The sequence below is a fragment of the Orycteropus afer genome, unplaced genomic scaffold (assembly GCF_000298275.1).
Source record: "Orycteropus afer afer isolate SDZICR_OR568_19922 unplaced genomic scaffold, OryAfe1.0 scaffold00017, whole genome shotgun sequence".
Lineage (NCBI taxonomy): Eukaryota > Metazoa > Chordata > Mammalia > Tubulidentata > Orycteropodidae > Orycteropus > Orycteropus afer.
Genome location: NW_006921604.1, coordinates 17,311,988 through 17,324,801, shown reverse-complemented (window position 1 = coordinate 17,324,801; position 12,814 = coordinate 17,311,988). Strand labels below are relative to the sequence as shown.

At 35.7% G+C, this 12,814-nt stretch overlaps 1 pseudogene; it reads right to left on the bottom strand.

The window, feature by feature from the left end:
• Positions 1-2,101: 2,101 nt before the first annotated feature.
• Positions 2,102-12,814, bottom strand: part of LOC103213805 — a 155,685-nt pseudogene continuing 144,972 nt past the window's right edge.

Genomic DNA, 12,814 nt, shown 5'->3' with positions numbered 1-12,814 from the left:
CTATTTTGGTCATGTTGTAAGAAGGGACCATTCCCTGGAGAAGGATGTCATGCTTGGTAGGGTGGAGGGTTGACGAAAGAGGGGGAGGCCTTCAAAGAGATGGATTGATACAGTGGATGCGATGATGGGCTCAAGTATAGCAGGGATTGTGGGGCTGGTTCAGGATCAGGCAGTGTTTCGTTCTGCTGTGCATGGGGTCGCTATGAGTTGGAAACGACTCGGCGGCACTTAACAACAACCACAGCATTTCAAGTTGGATCCACAATCAACTGCCATGGAAGCAGCAGTCAAGAAACCAAATGATGTAGTGCGTGGGCCAAATCTGCTGTGAAAGACTTCTTTAAAGGGTTAAAAAGCAAAGACTTCAATTTGAATAGTAAGATGTGTGTCTACCCCAAGCCATGGTATTTTCAATCACCTCATATGCATGTGAAAGCTGGACAATGAATAAGAAAGACCCAGAAAGAACTGATGCATTTGAATTATGGTGTTGGTGAAAATTTTTATTATACCATGGACTATCAGAAGAACAGACAAATCTGTTCTGGAAGAAGTACAGTCAAAATACTCCTTATAAGCGAGGATGTTAAGAGTTCATCTCATGTAATTTAGACTTCTTATCAGAAGAGACCAGTCCATGGAGAAGGACATCATACCTTGTGTCCTGGTTACCTAGTACCACTCTGACAGGAATATACCACAAATTGGATGGCCTTAACAAACAGGAGTTTATTATCTCACAGTTTGGAGACTTTAAGTCCAAGTTCAAAGTGCCAGGCTCTAGGGGCTGTGTGAAAGCCCCTTGACCTTGGGCTTCAACTCTGCCTCTTGCTCCTGACCCACTGAAGCTGGAGGCATCTCTTCACTCAGGCAGCTACTGGCTGCTGAGGCTAACAAGCCCAAGGTTGACAAATAAAGTGGCACAGTCCTGATGTTACTAAACCTCATGGCAGGCCATTTATTCAAGTCCATTTTAAGTCCCAAGTTCATTAGAGCATGGCCGACTGCTGAACAATGACATGGCTACATGCAGGGTCCAAGCATGCCATGAGTTAGAGACCATTCCCAAAGCTGTTTCTTATGCACAGGAAGCAGACCACATCCCTAAAGCAGCTACTCAACTGCTCCAATACATTTCACCATGGAGATAATTACCAGTCTTACTATGGAGAATAACTATATCCAGCTGCCCAGCCACTCAACCAGGTCTAGCCAAGTTGACATACAAACTTATATACCATACTTGGTAAATGAGGGCCAGTGAAAAAGAGGAAGATCCTCAATGAGATGGACCTCATCTGATTGCAACAATTAACTCAAATATGACAAAGGTTGTGAGGATGATACAGGACTGGGCAGTCTGGAGTACACTGGGTCACTATAAATTGTAACCCACTCAATGGCATCTAACAGCAACAACAATATGAATAACAAAAACCTTTATTTAAACTATAGTTAAACAACAATTGATACAGATCTACAGAGGTCAGAAATATCAAATAATACCAAACATCCAAAACTAATTAAAACAAATATGTGAAAGAAAAAAAAATTGTGGAGTAGAAATTATATAATGGGGGAAATGTAAATTATAAAACTAAAAATAATAATAATTAAAATTAAAAACTCAGTATATGGGTTGAACATCAAATTAGATACAATTGAAATACCAGATACATCAGAAAGTAAAATAAAAAGCTAAATGATGAGAGGAAAAAGAAAGAAAAGTGTAAGAAGAGTATGAGATATGGCCAGCATTCTTTTACAAATAGTTTTGGTTCATAAGAAGGTAAGAGAGAAAGAGAAGGCAGAAAATGGATCAGAAACATTTGAGGATATAATGATCACATATTTTCCAGAAATAACAAAGATTTTCAACTTCAGATTCATAATGCATTATAAAGCCAGAAAAATGCTAACAAATCACACTTCTAAAATAAACAAAGGAAATGGGATAAATGGTATAAAGCTCTCTCTTTTAAATGTAGATTTGGTTATGACTCAGCACTTGGAACTATGAGAAGGTTTCATACGATTTTTGCCATGATGTATTATTTTAGTCATATGAAGTCTTCCTCATTCACTTCACCTAGAGATCATGTCACTCACTGCTCTGTCTAGCAGCTACTCTTGTACCTCTCTTATCAGTAATGGTGAGGCAGATACCTTTTCCTCTCAGAAGAAAAATACATGGTTTGCTATCTTTGTCAACATTGAAAATGCTGGAAAGCCAAGTGGCAAATCCATTGCCATTGTTATCTTTCATATAAACAGCATCAAAGATGTCTCTCTCTGTTAATGATCACAGGTTAGTAACTCCAGTCACCAACCAGTGTTGAACTTGATGAAATCAATAATATTCCCAATCTCCAAATTAATCTGAATGGTGTCATTCACCTTGATGAGGGAATCAGGGTAGTAGATGGTGTGAGCATCATGAGTCACCAGATGAGGAATTCTGTTTTTACCCACAAAGATCTTTCTTACTTTGTACAACTTGTCCTTCACTTCCTCAGGTATAATACAGTGAACAGTAAGTTGAACCCTGGTGTCATAGATCATATGGAAATTTTCTCTGGTTTTGTAGATGCTGATGGCATCCATAAAACTAGCAGTTAGGACATTGTCATCAATTTCAAAGAACTACATCATACACATCTTTCTTTCATCTCCTCCTAGGGCATACTTAACTCTGTTCCTTAAGAAAATGATCAGGGGGAGACATTCTCTCAGCTTGTGGGGACCAGTGGATTGATGAAGAGCAAACATACCAGTCAGTTTGTCCAGTATTCAATTCTTTGGATCTGTTACATTCTTCAGATGCTTCTTGGGACCATGAGGAATAGCTTTGCTAGGCAAAGAAAGAAGTTTCATTTATTTTAAAGTAGTATTAAAACATTAAACAATCCAACAGCTAAAAAAAGTACACATAAAATTGCTGATAAGCAAACACAAAGAAAAAAAAATAACAATGACAACAACAGAGGAACAAAAAAGAAAAAAAGAGAGAAATTGCCTTCAATAGCACAACAATAACTATATAAGCTATCTTTTCATTGGAATGATACCTTTATCAAACTGAAAGAAAACAAATTGCAACCTAGAAAATATATTATTTTAATCTGCATTAAAATAAAAGTATTATAGGAAAACAAAAACTGAAGTAATTTTTCATTAACAAACCCCCATAAAGATATCTTTAAGAAGAAGGAAGATGACCTAAGATGAGAGCTTAGAAAGAAGAAAGACATGTGGATTAATCTAAATGAAAAATCCCTGCTGTAGACAATAAAACATCAACAATAATATAATTCTTGCTTTGCCCAAAAAGGGGTAAAACATTAATTCAAAACAGGTTTGAATAATTAGTAATAATGCATATTGTAATGAAACTCTAGGAAAGTTAACTCTTAAAAGAATAACATATGTAGTAAATAGTAGTAATAACAAACTATTAGAAAGTATATGGAAGAGTGAAAAAAAAAAGCAGTTTGGCAATTCATAAAAATGTTATAAAATAGAAATAAACATGGCCACATAACAAAATAGAAATCAAATATTTTAGTATCAAACATGGTGATTTAAACCCAAATGTAGAACCCCTGGTGGCACAGTGGTTAAGCACTTGGCTGCTAAACACAAGGTTGGCGGTTCAAACTCACCAACCACTCTATGGGAGAAAGATATGGAAGTCTTCTCTCACAGATATTTACACCCTTGAAAACTCTATGGAAGCAGTTCTATTCTGTCCTACATGGTTTCTGTGAGTCATCAAAATCAACCTGATGGCAGTGAGCTTAATTTTGGTCCTATAACAATAATTATACCAGTTAAGATGACTAAAATTTCCAATTTGAAAACCACAATGATTGAAAACTTAGAGGTTATAAGAAAGAAAATAAGCACTAACTTATATGTCCTTGACAAAAGAATAGCTTAAATATAAGGATTCAGAACATGTTGAAATGGTTGATAGTAAAACTCCAATGAATAATTGCTAAAAGAAAACTAGAATATTGCTACTGATATGAGTTAAAGATGCCAAAATGTAAAATGCAATAATAGAGATATAAAGTGATTTAATCATGATAAAATTTTAATTTACCAAGAAAATAAAAGAATTCAAAATTTTCATGTGCTTAATTAGAATAGTCTCAAAAGGTACAAAGCAAACACAGAAGTGAAATAAATGATATATCCACTACACCATAATGAGAAAAATTAAACATATCTTCAAAGAATTGTAAATAAAGTCATTTGCAACATACACTTGGGTAACATGATTACAAAACATGACATAACTAACCTATAAAGAATTATATCTCTAAATTTCATAAAACATAAGCATCTATATAATTAACCATTTGCTGGACTACAATTCAAAAGGAAACAAACTTTGAAATGAAATAATATAGACTATAGTCTATGAAGACTGAAAAATGAAGGAAATGGAAAAAGATAACTAGAAAACTCCAAATATCTGGAAATTAAAAGTATGTCAAAGAAGAAATCATAAAATACTAAGTACTAAATGATAATAAAACTACCATAAAATTTGTCAGTGTATTTTAAATTCGTTATAGACTCTATGAATTTATTATAAAAAAAGAAAATCTGAAAGAATCCATCCTGAGAATGTTGAATAAGAACAGTAAGTTAAACTCATAAAGAGTAAAATGAAATAAAATTAAGAACGGAAATTAAAGAAATAGAAAACCATTATTACATATTGTTGTTGTTGTTATGCAACGTCCAGTCAGACCCAACTCATAGCAACCCCTCCTTGGGTTTCCGAGGTGGTATCGCTCGCTACGGAAGTAGATTGCCCAGTCTTCCTTCTAGGGAGTGGTTGATAGGTTTAAACCACCAAGCTTCTGGTTAGCAGTCAAGTGCCTTAGGCACTACACCACCAGAGCTCCCATATTATATGAGTTAGGATGTGTTTCCATTATGTCTATTTTCTGTATACATATGTTGTTGTTGTTGTTATGTGCCGTCGAGTCGGCCCTGACTCATAAAGATACATTGAAAGATTATAAATAATATAATTCACAGCATATCAATAAATAAAATTCATTATTTTTAATATCTAAATTGTGATTGTTAAGGTTGTGTATTAACTTGGCTGGGCCATGATTATTAGTGGTTTAGCAGTTATAAAGTAGCTATCCCCCATGATAAGATCTGATAGAGTGTAATCACATCCGTGATGAGACCTACTTTGAGCATCCAGTGAGTTGAAAGGGAGTTTCCTCAAGGGTATGGCCCATTCCCAATACATATGGGCATCTTGGCAAAGATCTCAGCTTTTTTCATCTATCTGGATCCCTTATCTGGATTCTTCATCTGGGTCATCATCATCTGTCTTCTGGTATTTGGAGTCAAATCAGCGGCCTGTCTGTATTGCCTGCTAATCTTGGAATTATTACCTTTACAGCCTGTAAGGCAACACCTACCATTTTATCTGCCAAACTTGGATTTGTTAGCCTCTGAAATGGTAAGCCTGCTTTACTGCATACACTCATCAGCCTCTGCATCTGTGTGTCATAAAAAGCCTCCAGCCTGATTACCAGCCTCTACAACACTGTGAGCCTTTTCCTTGGGATAAATTTCTCTCTCTCCATATATACATGCTTAGGACAATTGTGTTCTAAAAAGAAAACATGATGATCTATAGTCTTAGCAAGCCAAGAATACATCTTTCGTTATCTGATAGTGTATAAGGAAAAAAAAAAAAAAGATACACTTTTTTTAACACTACACTGGAGGCCCTAGCCTGTGCTATAAGCAAGAGAAAAAATTAATAAATAAAAGAATATATGCATTAGAATGAAGTAAATGAAACTGTTAGTTTAGTATTCAAAAATGACATGATTGTATATGTAGAAAACCTTCAAAATTTACAAAACTCTTTAAATTAATAAGTCAATTTAGCAAAGTCAATATAAAAATAATTGCATATACCTGCAGCAACAATGGAAAATGAAGATTCAACACTGTAAAGATGTTCATTATTCCCAAACTAATAGGGAGCTCTGGTAGCACAGTGCCTAAGGCATTTGACTGCTAACCAGAAGGCTGGTGGTTCAAACCCACCAGCCACTCCTCGGAAGGAAGATGGGGCAATCTACTTCCGTAGTGATACTGCCTTGGAAACCCAAGGAGGGGTCGCTATGAGTCGGGTCCGACTCGAGGGCAAATAACAACAACAACAATCTTTGAATGCAATCCCATCCTAATTATAAGCCCAGAAACTTTATTTCTGTAGAATTTGCCAGAGAATCAAATATTAATAAGAAAATGCAGACATCCAGGTATAGGCAAGACGATACTGAAACACAATAACAAAGTGGGGGACTTGCTTTATGGGCAATTAATGTTTTTTTATAAAAGTGAGCAATTAAGTAAACCAGTTGTAAGATGGGACTGTGTGTGCAGAATATCAAAATTAAGAGAATTGTCTGTTCTGAAGCACCTATAACTTTTATACATTTTTGCTACATGGTCTTGTCAGTGGTACCTAACTCCCCTTCTCCAGTGTAACTCATTAATGCCAATGATTCATTTATATGTTTGAAAGTTGAGGTACATTTTACTATATATATGCAGCATCAGGCTTAGAGGAACCTTCTTAACAATTGACAAAATCTAGGTGACTCAATCTTCCTTGCCAAAAGTGAAGAGGGCTTCAAGTACTTAATGAAAATCAAAGATAACAATTTTCAATATGTATTATACCTCACCATAAAGAAGACACAAATCTTCACATCTGAACCATTAACCAATCATGACAAATGGAGAAAAGATAGACGTTGTCAAGGATTTCATTTTACTTGGATTCAACACCCATGGCAGTAGCAGTCAAGAAATCAAACAACACTGCATTAGGCAAATGTGCAGCAAAAGCCTTATTTAAAGTGTTAAAAAGCAAAGTTGTATGAGTGAAAAAAAATGTGAGTGATCAACATAGTGGCATTGAGGAAGAGGAAGAGAAAAAGAGGTACATAGGAGGTACAGACAACAAAGATGAACCCTTTTGCATATACAGTATTGTGTTGTAGAAAAAAAAAAAAGCAAAGATGTGACTTTGAGGACTAAGGTGCATTTCACTCAAACCATGGTGTTGTCAATCACCTCATATGCATGCAAAAGCTGGACAATGAATAAGGAAGATGGAAGGAAAATTGAAGCCTTTGAATTATAGTATTGGCGAAAAATGATGAATAAACCATAGACTGCCAGAACTAAAAAAATCTGTCTTGGAAGAAGTGCATCCAAAATGCTCTTTAGAAGCAAGGATTGTAAGACTTTGCTGTCTGTAGTTTAGACATGTAATCAGGAGGGAGCAGTGTCTGGAAAGGAACACAATGTTGGGTAAAGAAGTTGTTGTTGTTGTTATGTGCTGTCGAGTAGGACCTGACTCATAGTAACCCCTCCTTAGGTTTCCAAGGCAGTATCACTATGGAAGTAGAAAAAAACCCTTGAGGAGATGGATTGACACAAGGACTGCAACAATGGACTCACACAAACATACTTTTGTGAGGATGGTACATGACTGAGGAGTGTTTTCTTCTGCTATACATGAAGTTGCTAGGAATCAGAACTAAGTTGATAGCACCTCACAATAACAATGGAAGAAGAAAGGGAAGAGGAATCTCTGTACTGTAAGCCAATGTGTGGGTTCCTCTGTGAGTGAGTGAGGTCAATACTTGCTTATAAGGAACACCTGTGTGATAATCACAGAGAACAAGTGCACACACTATAGAAGTTTATTCAGGTTGTGTCAAATTCTTGCAGGTAAGCTAATTTGTAAAGTGAACAATATTAAAAAAAAATAAAAAGGCTTTAGGAGAATGAGAAAATCAACAAAGTTCAATTACTTGATATTCATTAGGTCATTCTTTATAGTTCAGTTTAGAAACTCTATCTTAGAAACAACAACTCTTACTTGTAACACAAATCTATGAATGAATTAATCTATTTGGTGTATATTTATATCATGTTCATAATAAGAACCTTGAATTTTGTTGCTCTGTCATTGGAGCCTGACATTAATTAAGTCCCAGTGATAGGAAAACCAAATATTTATTTGAAACTACAGAAGGTCTCTTTTGGGTATCATAGAGTCTTCAAGACTTAGAGACAAATGAAATGACCTCTTTAATTTTTTTTCCTGTGTTGATATTCTCAGAGAAATCTGAGAAATATAGTTACAGCAAGAACCCTGCTTTCTATAAAAGAACAGAGAGTTTCACACAGCAGAAACCTTGATGTGACCTGTGATGAACTACTGAAATCAGATACAGATCCATTTGGGATTGGAGAAGAGTATGGAATGTTGAGAAAACTAATTAAGAAGCTGAGTATTGTAACTCTATATGAAACGGTTGCAAATAAGATCTTCCATGTATCCAAATTCTGAAAGGCATAATTGTATTTCTTTATTTGACATTTCCATTATTCAAATACAGGAGGAATTTTAAAAAGAAAATGACTTACATATTATTTTTTCTTATTTTTCTCATGAAAATCATAGGAACATAATAGGTACAAATATTTGTAAGAAAAGAAAAATGATGCTATCCATAAAATTTCACAAATTAACTTTATTTTAGTTAATGAAGATTAATCGAAGAAAATACTAAGTTTTAGCCATTTCACAATTCTGAAGATTTATAGTCTTGGACTCAAGCTCTAATATCTTTACTGATGCTTATGCCAGAGATGAAGGAAGGAAGGGTGAGTTTGCTCTATTATCATATAATACAAATATTGTGTTATCTTTATCTGGAATGCAGAAACAAATCCAAAATTATCTTGATAACTGTAAAATGAGCATACAAAAACAAACTTAAAGTACACATAGACTGAATAACACACATACACACACACACACATACACAAGAAAAAAACTTTTTATGAACATGGAGGGAATGGTTAAAACATGAACATTATAAATGAATATGTGATGGCTCCCTTGTGAGCGGTACTGAAACAATATTAAACCCATTAATTGGGTACTATTATTAAAAAAAAAAAAGTTAAGGAGCTCAGGTGGTACAGTGGTTAAAACATTTGACTGCTAACCAAAAAGTCAGAGGTCCAAAGCCAATACCTACTCCACAGGAGAAAGGTGTGGCAGTCTACTTCCGTTAATATTTATAGCCTTGGAATCCCTATGGGGCTGTTCTACTCTGTCCTATAGGATATGAGTTGGAGTCAATGCAGTGGCAGTGGATTTTGTTTAGTTATGAAAATTTAGAGTCCTTAAGCAATTTTTTCTGAATATTTGCTTTATATTACCCAAAACAGAAAAGCAGTATTCCTGTATAATCTCTTTATTCTAAAATGAATAACAATGCTTAATAACCACAATAATATCATATATGGAACACTTGCTTAGTGCCATAAACTATGCCAAGTGTTTACAAGTGTTTACCATTGTGAGGTAGATAAAAAAAAAAAAAAAAAACCTCACTGCTATGGAGTCGATTCCTACTCATAGTCACCCATTCTTGAGTTTCCGAGGCAGTATCTCTACAGAAGTAGATGTCCAATCTTCCTTCTGATGAGGGACTGATGGGTTTGAACCACCAGCCTTCTGGTTGGTAGTCAAATACCTTAGGCATTACTCCACCAGAGCTCCTGAAGTAGATACTATTAGGCCCATTTTATAGCTGAGAAACTGATGCTCATTGGCGTTATGTACATTACCCTAGATTTTACTGTTCATTAGAGATTGAGCAACTATACTCACTCTTCTAGAACAGTCCATTGAAGCTGTGTGAGTGCCCTAAGCTACTCCCACCATTGCCTCCTAGATCGCACCATGATTCCCTTGCTGTATACTCTCAGGGTCTTTGTGGCATTCACCCAAGGCTTTTTGACTCTCGTGGTTACAGACTTCTACTATCCAATGGTGAAAAATGTTATGCTAACAGCTAAGGTATGCCTCTACCACATCCTAGAGTCCTTAACCTCTGCCACTTCACTGCAAGTTTTTCCTATGCAGAGTTCTGGTATGATGGTGGAATAGGCAGAAAGACTGCACAGACCGTCTTCAACAAAGAAAAGAGGAACCAACTAACACAGATATAGAAGATAATCCTGAACTCCTGAGCCTTGAAGGGAAGGATATAGAAGTGGACTAAACTCCAAGTAACAGAAAAATTTGCATGAAAACTCCAAAAAATGAGACATATGTAGCTGTGGTCTGGCAGCAATCCTGATCACAGAGATAGTGTGGATATTGCCAGTAAGAATTAACTTAAAAATCAGCCCTGCTAACCAGGGACTGCACAGAGGACTGCTCTCGTGGCTGGTGAATAAAAGAGGAAGCAGAGAAGAAGGCAGGCTGACCTGCGGATTTTTGCCTGTCTGGAGAGTACAGCCACTTTGAATGCTTATAAGCTGTTTGACCATTTTGGATATTTAAAGCTACAGCATTCTCACAGATTCCAGGGACTTAAGAACAGGCTTCACTTGCCAGAAACCACAAGAACATTCTGGATGGTGACTGGAAAAGTGTCATATTCCCCTTGTTACTCTTATACCACACACCCTCTTGGTGAATGGAGATGCAGCCATCCCTCACTCCCACTCAATGTTTGGGCTGGCAGGAATTCCATCCCTGTCTGTGTTCTCAGATAGAGTTTGGATGGTCTGCCCCACCCTCCCTCAATTTTTTTTTTTTTGGTTGCTGTTTTTCAGCTTGTTTGTTTTCATCTGTTTTAAAATTGCTATTATTATTATTACTTTTGTCCTTTTTATTATTATTATTTATTCTTCCTCTCCCAGGTTCTAGTTTTCAGCTTTTTTTTCTTTTACCTGTTCCTAGTTGCAATTTTTTCTTTCTCGTGGTTAACCCTGTTCCATGTTTTTCTTTTTGAATTTTTCCCATTTTTTTCTTCATTATTATCCTAATCTACCTTTTTTCTCTTATTGCCCTCTCCCCAGATATTGTAGGGTATTTTTTTTTTTTCTTTTTCCCATTTTTTCTTTTATTGGTTACTGTTCTTGTGGGATTACATGGGGTGTTTTTTTTTTGTCCATTTGCTTTTACTTTTTTGATGGTTATTCAATTGTTATTTTTGTCTAACTGAGTGGAAGACAGAAACAGTCCCCATATGACACAACTACACCAAAACCTCCTGCAGCTTCACTTACTGAGTGAGACGCACAACTTCCTTCTACACCAATGGGCCAACAATAAACAACCACCAAGAAGAGTCTGACTCACCCATGGCTGCTCTTCAGGAACAGTTAACAAAAATCTAAATACAACAATGCCACAATGTCTCAGAGACAACAGATCATCAGAGTTCACACAAAGAATCCAGATAAAGTGGTAGAAACAAGGGAGCAGGATACAGACACGGAACACATCCCTGAGGAAGAAGTAGCACTGGAACTCTCTGATAAGGAATTCAAAAGAATTATATTTAAGTATCTTCAAAGGATTGAGAGAGACCAAGGAAAACACAGACAAAACCCTAGAAGAATTTTGGAAGCAAATACAAGAACAAAATGACAAAATAAATGAAAAATCAGAAATGATTATAAATCTACAGATAGAAATCCAGAAGATTAATACTGAATTGTCAGAAATAGATAACACATTGAAAGGGCAATGGAGTAGAATTGATGCAATGGAAGAGGGAATAATGAGATTGAAGACACATACCTGAATACTTCTTTGGAAAAGGATCAATCAGAAAAAAAGATCAAAACAAAATAGGTTCATGGGGGACACCATTAAAAGGAATAACTTACATGTTATTAGAATTTCAGAACAGGAAGACAAAGATGAAACCACTGAGAAAATTGTCCAAGATTTGCTGGAAGAGAATTTCCCTGATATGATGAAAGATGAGAATATATCCATTCAAGAAGTCCAATGAAACAGGATAGACCCCAAAAGAAAATCACCAAGACGTATCATCACCAGACTCATCATAACCAAAGGCAAAGAAAGAATCCTGAAAGCAGCATGGGAAAAACAAAAAGTTACTTACAAAGGGCAACAAGTGAGAATAAGCTCTGATTTGTCAGCAGAAACCAGCCAAGTGAGAAGAAAAAGTGATGGTATATATAAAACCCTGAAAGAGAACAATTTTCAGGCGAGAATTATATACCCAGCAAAACTGTCCCTCAAACATGACAGTGAAATTAGGAGATTTCAGATAAGAAGAAACTAAGGGAATTTTTTAAAAACCAAACCAACCTTACAAGAGAAACTAAAGGGAGTCATTTGAACAGAAAACCCAAAATAGCAAACAATGACCCACCATAAATACACAAGATGATATAACCCAGAAACCACAGCTATGGATATATCCAAAGGAAAATAAGCTTACAAGATTGTAAACAGGGAACCAGAGACATCAATTGGCAAGTGAGGATAACTACAAACCAAAAAGTGGGAAAATACTGTGTAGTTACAGAACTTCTAAATGGTAAGAAAGTTAAGAGAGTTGCAAGATAGAATGGACTGTTCTAAACTCACGGACAAAATTATAAATCACAGGGTAACCTCACAGAAAAATGATAAACCTTCATATCACAATAAAAAAGAGGACAACCACAAATATTCAGCAAACACTAAAATAACAGCAACAAAGGAAAAGATAATAGGATTCATAAACATAATGAGCTCAGCACAAAAAATAATATGGAACAAAGAAACCAGGGACACCATGAAAAAACACATACCAAAATGACAGCAACAAATTCATACTTGTCAGTAATTACACTGAGTGTTAATGGATTAAATGCACCACTCAAGAGACAGAGAGTTGCAGATTGGATAAGAAAA